Here is an 11,430-nt window from a genome sequence, read left to right on the forward strand (position 1 = left end):
CGTAAGCTGCCTTCTTCGCGGCCTCTAGCGAACCCTTGAAGGTATGAGCCTCGTCCTTCATCTTCGCAAGCTCCTTCTCAAAGTTGGAGTGGTCCCACTGAGCTTTAGACAGCTCTTCATCCTTTTGATGAAGAAGCTTGCGCTGCGCCTCCACTTGGGTCATCATGGTCCTCAGGCTGGCTTTAGCGCCGTCTCTTTCTCTTTTTATACCAGCCAGCTGAAAAGTGAGCTTCTCATTTTTCGCTAGGGCCTGGCCCAGGGACTTCTCAGTTTCCAACCGAAGCTCCAGTTCCAGTCCAGCTTTCTTTCGAGAATCCTCCACCCACTTCTCGGCAGCAAAGACTTGCTGGACGGCCTGTAACAAGATATTAGGTTATCAAACATATAAAAAGATCTCATACAATGAGTTAAAAAAAAAAAGGATGAAGATAAAATTTGAATATTTACCAAGCCCAAGTCCCTTTTTAGTGAAAGGAACAGCTAGGACTGAGTCATCTTGTCTAGGGCCTCCATGTCCCTAGGCAGCAGGAGAGGACGTTACAAGGCCTCGGCCAGGTGGAGGGCATGGCCATGTTGGAACATCCTGATGTTGGATTGGCAGGAGATGGGTGCCCCGTCCAGCGTGAGCTCGGGAGACCAGTTAGCCGATGTACGGCGTACTTCAGCAAGATCCTGGATCTCCCCGCTTTCTACTGAAGGAGCATGTCCCTTGCCTTTGTACAATTTCTGCTGCTTGGGTTGCTGTTGCTGTTGTTTTAGCTTCTTCTGCCTTTCCCCACTAGCCTCATCGGCCTCTCCCTTCCTCTTCTTCTTGGGATCCTCGGTGTGAGGCTTAGGATCGGATGGAGGAGGGGGCGGTGGCAAGGACGGAGGGACTTTAGATCCCCCTGCTCCTTTTTTTGGTGATTCTTTCGCCCTTCTGCTGCATTAGCCCTTTCAGCATATCCATCTCTTCCTCTTCGGAGCTGGAGTCGGGGCAGGCAACTATCAAACCTACGATCCTGGAAGTCTCGGCAGGCTCGTCCTCCTCGTCCGAGAGTACGACGAACGGGTTTCCTCGGGGCCTTTCAACGTACTTAAGTTGGAGCTGGTCTATCTCCTCGTCCAACGAGTTCGGCAAGGAGGCTTGTTCTTCTGGGATGACGGTCGCTTGGGAGTGCGCCGAGAGTGGAACTGCTGCGATAGGGTGCGTGTACAGGATGGTATTGGGTTTGTCGGGAATATCGTGGTCGGAGAGAAAGTGCGGCCTTGCTACGTTTATCCTTCTACGTCGCCTGTCTCCCGCGATAATCGCGTTTTCTATCTCCTGGAAGTCCGTTGATATAGGGTCGTATCCTAATATCAAGTGTGCCGCTCTCACTTGAAAGTCTTCACTCATAAAGACTTCTGAGCGGAGAACGCAGTTTAGATCGGCGACGTTGCAATGGCTCAAGAGTGGGCGCACGTATTGTTTATCTGCAAGGAAAAACGTCCAAGGAGAAGGACATGGTCAGACTAAGGATAGACATCAAAGCAAAAGGAAACAATGTGCGATACAAGTTGAAAAATGGTAAAGGTAGTAGGATTGAATTAGGGGTTAGCAAATCTAATTCCTAAGAAGTCACACCTGGATCTCCCCATTCGACTGGGCAGTAGGGACCGTCATACCAGTTCCCTGAGGTGATGAAGGTAGTCATCCTTCATGCCTTTGTTCGATTTGGGTAGACATGAGATCAACCTAACTACACTAGACCGCGACTTAATGTAATAACCAACGTTTCTAAGTTTGTGGCATTCGTACATGAAGACAATATCGTGCCATGTGAGGTTCAAGCCCATCTGCTCATTTAAAGCGTCGACACTTCCTAAGACCCTAAACACATTTGGTGCGCACTGGTCTGGGCATAACCTATAGTTGCGGAGGTATTCCCTAGTCACACTTCTCATAGGGAGAGTCATTCCACCTTCTATGAAGGCGATCATGGGAATGATGACTTCTCCCATTTTTCTAGAGCCTCCTACGGCTTCTACCAGACAGTATTTTAAACCTATGTCATTAGGAATCTGGTATTTGGCCCTAAACCCTTCCATACCAGCGTCGGTATCTACTAGGCACTTGAACCTACCCATTTGGGAGAGGTGAAAATACAAGTTTTGAGAAGAAAAGAAGTTAAGAGTGGAGCCGAGGACAGAATCTAAGGCGGGAAGAACAAAGAAAGCAAGAACTTACGGGGTTTGGTTATGCAAGTCTTCACGAGTTTCTGGAGAGAAAAGGCTATGATTGATGCTTTGATGTGATTGAATTCTGAAGAAATGAATGGAGGTGCGGGTTCCGAAGCGTTTTGACGAGCGGGAGGCGGCCTCAAAATTAAATTTGTCCCGCTCAAATTTTCAGGGGGCGACCTGGACCGTTAGATGTTCATCTCACCATTGAATGTGGGGAACAGGGTGTCACTTGCGGTCATAAATGCGCGCGTTCTGGGATTCGAAGCGCCAGAAGACATTTTCTGGGAAACGAAAGGATCCCCGCATGCGTGGCGATATACAAAACTTGTGAGAGGTATTCTGGTCGGATCAAAACTCTATTTCTCTCCTCGGATGGGGGGAAAAATAAAGTTTTGAGGGGCTATTGTGGGGGGTAAGATTTATAAAATGAACAAATGGGTCGTGGGCTTGATCAATTGGTACCAGTTTGTTTTTGTCATTGGGCCCCTAGGCCCACGAGTCAGCCTATACTATAGACATCCGAGGAACTGTCCGAGGATGAATGTCTCCTCGGATGGGCCCAGTGCACACCTTGGGATTTGCCAAGAAGATTAAAGGCAGGGTTCTGGAAAAACTATTGAGTAAGAGGGGGATCCAAGTACCCTCTAGAGGCAACGGCTTGATAGAAATATCTAAGAAAAAGGCTGCTACGTCCACATTAAAGACCCTGCACCTACCTCCCTGGTCGCATTAATGGAGAAATGACCCCTGAACAGTAGGATGAAACTTTCCAGCTATTATTTAAAGACTTGAAGAAGGAGATGAAAGGGGAGCAAAAAAAAAAGGAACTAAGAACTGTAATTTTGGCATAAAAGAGAAGTAATATATAAATCGTCCTCGGCTTACGTCCAAGGAGGTTTCTTGGTCATATTTGTTTATCATTTGCAAAGATTGTGGCACTCTAGCCTGCTTATCAAGTTTTTAATACCCCTAAACTAGATTTCAAATCCACACTCTACAAATCTTATTGTTTAAGGCTCATTGGGCCTGAGCCCACGTCTATCTTTGGGTCCAGGTGCAATTGTGCACTTACAATTTCTTTTTCATTTCTACCGCCATACTCTTCAAAAGTGGATCCCATCAGCACTACACAATTTTTGCAATCGATCTTCAATGCTAATTAGCTCATGGAAGTATATATTAGAAGTGACAAACAAGGATCCAAAAAATCTAAGAGTCGCCTCATAAAACATGCCAAGAAATTTCACAAAGGTCTTGACATTTTCCCAATCAAGATAGTTAGGAGGACCAATGGACTTTTTCCCATTCCCATCCGATTGACAAAAATAAAGTTTGTAATGCCCATCCTCCTCTTCCAACTTATCAAATGCTTTCACAAATTTCAAAGCACAATCTAACATGAGATAAGTGGAATTCCACCTTGTTGGCACATCAAGGGACAACAAACATTTGACTTTGATTTTCTCATTTTCAACACATTCTTGAAACTTCTCAAACCTTGCAGGAGAGGCTCTTACATATCACATCACATTCCGAACTTTGGCAATTGATTCATGAATGGACTTCAACCCATTTTGCACTATCAAATTCAAGATATGCGCACAACAACCATATGCATGACCTCACCACCCAATATGCTACTATCTCTTTCTTTTGTTTTCTTCTTCACATAATCAATTGTCACATCATTAGAACTAGTATTGTCCGCGGTAATTGTAAACAACCGGTCTATACCCCACTTTAACAACCATGACTCAACCGCTCTACCTATGGTGTTCCCTTTGTGATTAGCTATAGGGAAAAAGTTCAAGATTTTGTTTTGGTAAGTCCAATCCCCATCAATGAAGTGTGTGGTGACTACCATGTAGTTCAAGTTTTGTATGGACGTCCAAGTATCCGTTGTCACACAAACCTGTTGCCCAACAAAAGCCCTTCTCAAAATATCCACCTCACTAGAATAAATCTTCATACAAGCCCTTGCAATGGTAGTGCGATGGGGAATAGGAAGCCTAGGCTCAACTATTTCCATAAATTCTTGAAAGCCTTGATGCTCCACAAATTTAAAAGGCAATTCATTAATAACGATCATCCTTGCCAATGCCAACCTTATCCTCTCTTCACTATAGTTCCCAACCATTAACACATTTGAACCACTTTCCCCTTCTCTCTTGGCTTGGAAAGACAGTTTTTTGCTTATCATCACGAGGAAAAGGCCACTTCTTACACACCTTCATATGTTGCAACATGCCTGAAATACCATTTTTCTTACCATGACAATTATATTGATTTTTACAATACTTGCATTGAGACCTAGGATTTTTAGGACCAAAACCAGCCAACTTAATGAGTGTTGCCATACTATAGACGGGTCCTTACCACCTTGTTTAGGTGACAATGGGGGAAGTGATGCACCAAGTCCAATTGGTGCTGCAGGTTCAGGTGGATTAGGGTCAGGAGGAGGTGGGTTAGGGTCCCTAGGGGCACCAAATCCAGGTGGAGCATCGACATCCATCTAATAAAAAAATTTCCAACCAACCAAAAAACAAAATTTCCACAACAATGTCAAATTATAATTTTTCAACAAATATAATATCAAATAGCTTACTCTCAATCAATGAATGTCACAACCAAATCCAATAATAGTAAATTGCAATAACTACTCAATTTAGTTACAACAAGGCAACAATAATAAACTATCAATCATTAGTCATTACTCAACAATTCATGTCACTGATATTAAGTATTAACAAGGAATTCATCATATTATTCTCAGTATAAATATAAAATAAAATAAAATTTATCATGTTACTGAGTACTAAAAATTTAAAATGAAAATACTAAATATAGTAAGTGATTAGTGTTTAGTGATTACCTCTTGGTGAAGGATGGAAAGCGTGAACTCTCTCAATCTCGTTTCCCTCAAAAATTAAAATGCTGGAGAAAAAAATTAGTACTTACTACTTAGTCTGTGACACACCGAGTCACTAATTACTAATTAGCTAGCTCATGCAATGCAATAAGTTACTTAAATAATTAAGTGGGACTAAAGTAACAATGTAACACTCCAAAAGTCCAAACAAGTGCTGAAAAATTGATAATAAAAAAGTTGAAACCACTGTCTGAAAGTTGAAACTGTCTGCACAACCCAAATAAAACCACAAATTCAGCTAATTAAGTGGGTCATTTTAATTTTTAACATTTCTTTGCTGGGTGAGTCTATTAGACAGTAGACACTATTAACAATTAATATCTATTACACTTAATAGAAGTGAAGAAACACTATTAACAATTAATATCTATTACACTTAATAGACAGTAGACACTTAACATTTCTCATAAAAGTTAATATACAAAGCTTGTAGCCCAACACCCAACAACGTGATATTTGTTATTTCTTAAGTAAAATAACAAGAAGTGAAGAAACAAACAGTGAAACTGAAACACAAACCCAGCAGGACAACAAGAAAGTAGAAACACAAAGTCACAAACGTGACAAACTCGAGGCGAGAGGTGAGACAAACCCAAGACAACAAGATGGCTTACCGGTGAGTGGCACCTGTCTGCGGTGAGCCGGTGCTAGCTCAGACATGAGGCGACGAGGTAGCAGCAGCAGTCCAGCGAGAGGCGAGAGCAAGAGAGAGAGAGTTAAGTCTTATGAGAGAGAAATAGAGTGTATTTATAGTGAGGTTGTGAGGGAAATCTGAAAACCTAGATCCAATTCAACCAAACAGTGCGTTTTGTGTTCCAATACGACGTCGTTTTAGTTAAAAAAAATTAAAATTTCACTCAGTAAAACGACGCCATGTATCCAAAGGTTGAAAAACTCATAATCAGATGCATATATTGGTTCGGTTCGGCGCCTCATTGGTGAGGGATTTTAGCTCCGACGAATGCACCACACTGGCGTCGGATGTCCCTTCACGTTCCGATCGTCGGCGTCGGCCTCGTCGGTCGATTGCAAATGTGGCGCGGGAAGGTCGGCGCCAGTCAGGAGGGTCAGCTCCGGTTTCCTTTTGCACAGTCCTAGTGTGCATACTACCCTCTCGATATCTCTCACGTTCACGGTTTCTTTCGCGTTCAAGATTAAGAAAATCATCTTGTCGTTGAGATCCAACAAATTTGGCCCGTTGTGGACCTGCTTGGTGTGGACTTGAACCTACCAGTTAATTGTTGCATTCATTGATACACAAGTCTTTCCCACAGACAGCGCCAATTGTAAGGACACGATTTCCTACCCAAACCCAAAATGTGAATGATGTCGGCCCAATGAGTCCAATACAATAAATTTGTAGAGAGCGGGTTGAAAAACTAGGTCCTAATGAATTCAACAATGACTAGCATGGATTTAAAAGATGATCAAGACAAGACGATAAACGCAAAAGTGAATAGAGTCCCTGTCCGAGGAGGAATTTTCTTCTATAAATCGATTAAACAAAGGATTAATACAATTCTGAGTGCTACAATATTCTCTCTTTCTTTTCTTTTCCTCCCCTTTTCCTAGGAAGGTCCCTTACATTATATAGACCTTATTAGACCATCTTGACCCTACACTTGTCGATCATTTGAACCCTTACTTGAGTGCCCGTCCCATCTGACACCCTTTCTGGTATTCTGTGAGTCGCGATAGCCAAGACAGCTCTGTTTAGGGGTTTTCTCCACATAAATGCGGCCAGAAAGGCAGCTGCAGTGCATTTAATGCGGTGATAGTAGCTTTCTTTAGGCATCTCTGAGCTATCATCCCTTTGGTACATTCGTATCTTCCGTCTCTATCAGTAGATCATCTTGGAAGGTTGCTTTGAGTGATAAGGTATATCCTTGATCCGTGCCAGATTATTCGAGGAGACAGTCCTCCTCGGACAAACATTCTCAATCTTTCTGCTCGCATCTAGGGTTTTTCTTCAAACTCATCATATATCTTTATATTGAGTGTAAATTTTGAAAATCTAACCGTTAGATTGTATGTTTTTATTACATCTTTCATGTTTGCAAAATTTCAAGAAAAACAAAGATCAATTTCTATGCCATCAAATAAATGTTAAAATTTCGAGTTTTTGTGATCTAAAGTTGTGTATAAAAAATAAGGTTATCGATCGAATAGTAAATAACATCCGATTTGAACAAAATTTGATATGCATATTAAGAACATAAGGAACATGAAATTCAATGGTTAGATTTTCAAAATTCACACCTAAAAAAAAGATATATGAGAAGTTTGAATAGTTTCTCTCCAAACTAGTTTATAGATAAACTTTGTTCCATTGGATTATGTTTATTGTTGGCAGATTTTGTGCCAAAGTTTCTGATTGCAACAAATTTTCATGTATTTGTGTCATTTGGATTAAGTTCTTTTTGGTATTCTAGAAGAAAAAGAGCCGAAAGTTGAAAGGTTGATTCTAAACTGTTTATTCAACTGAAGTTAGATCAACCGAGTTGTTAAACGAGTAGTCAAGTTCAGAGTTACAAAGGCGGTTGCCTCATCTCTCGTCCAACGTTGTGTCAACTGAATGTGCCCAGAAAATTTTCCATATCAATTCTTCTATTTCAAGTCAACAATCCAACCATTGGTTTAAAACTATGCACGAAATTGGAACCCTAATTCATAGAGAATTCCTTTTATTCCCTTACTTTCTCTACCATTGACCATCCTTGTGTGGTAAACTTCACCAAAATACCTTGTTACCTTGAGTGCTTTGGTTTGCTGAAAACCACATAGACAACATAAGTCTTTAAGAGGCCTTAGAATGTTTGAGAAATCAAACTTGCGGTTAACGTACTTGACTTGCGTTTGGAGAGTTTGAAGAGAAACAAGGTTTTGTAAGTCGTTATTGTGTGTAAGTTGTGATTTATATTCCGCTCAATTTTTACTTATTCTTGGTGCTTGCAACTTTAATAGTTGTACATTTATTCACTTGGTTAAGGTTAATTTTGGATTAAATTGGTAGCAAGCTGGGGAGCCTAAATGTGAGCTATCACTACTAATTATTCTAATTTACAACTATCAATATTAGAGCATCCACAACAGTGGAGCTAAAAATTTAGCTATTTGGCACTATAAAAAGTTACTTTATCTATTTTACCTATACACATGCTGCAGCAGTGGATCTATTTTAGCTTTCAACACAATAAAATAATATAAACATCACAATAAAATAATATATCCACTATAATAAAATAATATATCTTCTACACACAACCATCACAGCCACACACACAACTACAACCACCACCACAACCACCACCACCACCACCACAACCCACAACAAAGAAAAGAATAATCAACCAAGCCCACACCCACCAGACCCACCAGGCAACACCCACACCCACCACCATGAAACCCACCTGAGCCACCACCACGAACACACCAATCTACCCACAAACCCACCCACACAGACATCGCATTGAACCCAGCGACCCACTCACAAACCACACTGACCCACCACAGCACACCAACCACACCACAACACACCGACGCCGATGAACCCAACCGACGTCAACTATTCAACCACACCACAGCCCACAGCCTACTAATGCCGACAAACCTAGCCACCCATAGACGATGATCAGCGGCTTGGGATGGCTGGTGGGTCAGTGACGTTGAGGATGAGTAGGGCCACTACTGCCGGTGAAACAGAGAGGTGAGAGTTTGAGAGAGTGAGCTTGAGAGAGTTTTGAGAGAAGAGAGCTTCAGAGAGTGACACTGAGAGGGAGGCACGGTGAGAATAAAAGAGTAAAAAAAATAAACAAACGTATATTATTTTAATCCAGGTTGGAGAATAATTTTTTTTTTTTTAGCTCTCAGCTATAGTGCACAGCCATAGATAGCTGTGCACTGTAGCTTTGAAGGTAAAAAAAAATACCTTTAGCTCCATTGCTGTATGGTTGATTTTTGTGTTTTGGTGGAGCTGAAATAGTTATTTAGCTCCACTATTACAAGTGCTCTTATTCATAATCTTCAAGTGAAACTATGAAAAGTGAGATGACAGTTGGACCATATGCCTCAATTCTCCTACAAGAGGGTTGTGATATAATCCGTACAAATTAGTTAGATAGGGGTATATGTATGTCCTCTATTTCCTGCAATTCGATCTTTTCTATTTTTAAAATTGATACAGGAAAATAACTACTCTGCATATACAGGACACTTTTATTGAACAATCGTATCCAAGAACAAAGAAATAAATTTGTCCACTATTTTGAAAGGCTACATACCAGAGAGGTTTGCACCACCATCAGGTTAAGACTGATTCTAATCATCACTTATAAATTTCTTTTTTAAAAGTGATTCTAGTTAACGTAACAATATTACACATGCACCAACACACTAATTCCACAATATTACTTGAATCACCACACACACTGTAGCACACAACACGTGAATTACCACTCACGGTAGGAACCGTTTCTAGATATAATAGTAGAAAGTACAATTTATTTTTTTAAGAAAGTGATTAACCAAAATAAAAAGTAAACACCCAGGTTTATAACTTATAAGTAAAAATACTAGTTCATTGGTAACATATGAAGCCAACTCCATGTCTTCATCATGGAAATGTTGAAGTTGGCCCTCGTGGTGAGAAGTTGAAGTTTCCGGGGCATAGCTGTCAAAGGAGTTCAGTAGTTGTTTATAGAGGATTGTTAAGCCCTAGTTTTAATTGATGTAGGAAACCCTAATTGCCTCAATACAAAAATAACCCTACTCCCAAGTATAAAAATGCTAATAGCCTAATAAACCACTAGAACCTAAAACATAAAAATATAAATAATACTAAATAAAAAGCTTCTTGCGTCTCCCGCATCAAGTCCAGGGGCCAAAGACAGGTTCGCCACATGATTACCACACCTTGCAACCTAGAGCAGAGAAGCAACTAGTCCCTGCAAGCCAAAATTTAAAAAGTTAGTTTCCAAAATGCTAAACAGATTCACCATTTCATCATGTGAGTCAATATAGGGAGAAAAAATTATTTAACATGAGGGTGTGCGTGTAAAGCAGTTGCAACTTCAGGTTTAATGTGATGATTTCTTTTTTTGTTTTTTTGGTAAGTAGGTTTAATGCAACAATTAAAAACACATCATAAACACCACATAAATTCAGGAGAGTAGAGGGCAGTAGAAGAATGATTTCATCCTATCGAAAATTGAGAGACAAGTCACATGAATCACCAGTAACCTAATATAATACTCCGAAGGAAGATGCCAAAGAAGCAAGAAGTCAATAGCAAATGAATGACAGCCAATGGCAAGGTCATATCCATACAGCCAGCAAATCTACCGATGACGATTCAAATGAAACTGACTACAATCTACTTAATTCCATAAACATATACCTCACCCCTATAATTTACTTTAATCTCAGCCAACCACTATATATAACTTGGTAAAAATTACTAGAAGGCAAGGAAACCCTTACAAATCATGCGAGGGGAGCATGACAAAGTTGCACATTGCAGGGTTACAACATCCCCAATGAGTAAAAACCACATACTTAAGATACTCATGAATAATATTTGCAACAACAACATATTTAGCACCCCAAAAAAAAAACCTCTGATGTTGTGACATAATTTTGGATTTGAATCCCAAAAGCTAAAATGCTACCGATTTTGAAATTTAAGGAATCTTTTAGATGCCTTGCATAAACAACAAGAGAGAGAGAGAGAGAGTCTTTTATCCAATAAGTATTAGCAGTGGCAAAGTTGATGTTAACGGTGAATGTAATGGAAATGATTGAAGAAGCAACTCTATAATCTTTGAGGGTTTACGGGTATAAGAAGATACGCATAATATATGTGGAAGTCATCTCGTCCTGTAATGCCATTAATCCTATCACCTTATGTTTTGCTAATCTTGATTACTGATAGATAATGCACATTTTTTTAGTTGCATAATCTTGCACTCTGAAGGATATTTCCTCCACAGACGCAGACACACAAACATGCAAACACAGAGTTGGAAGAAACTTTATAGATTAACAAATTAATTAATCTGAATCTGAAGAAAAAACAAATGAATTATGTCCCCAGGAGACTGCCGCATTGTAATGATGATGAGACCAGTTGCAGGACAATGGGGAAGAATTTGATATTTTTCTTGAATTTAGAGTACTTGGTCATTTTTGTTAATAGACTCCAATCAATGACTTAGGGGGGTATTTGTGATGAAACTCTTACCTTAATAGACTAGGAGGCTTAGGAACATATAGGAAACAAGAAATTCAATGTGCAAGCA

The sequence above is a fragment of the Castanea sativa genome, chromosome 11, assembly GCF_040712315.1.
Source record: "Castanea sativa cultivar Marrone di Chiusa Pesio chromosome 11, ASM4071231v1".
Taxonomy (NCBI): domain Eukaryota; kingdom Viridiplantae; phylum Streptophyta; class Magnoliopsida; order Fagales; family Fagaceae; genus Castanea; species Castanea sativa.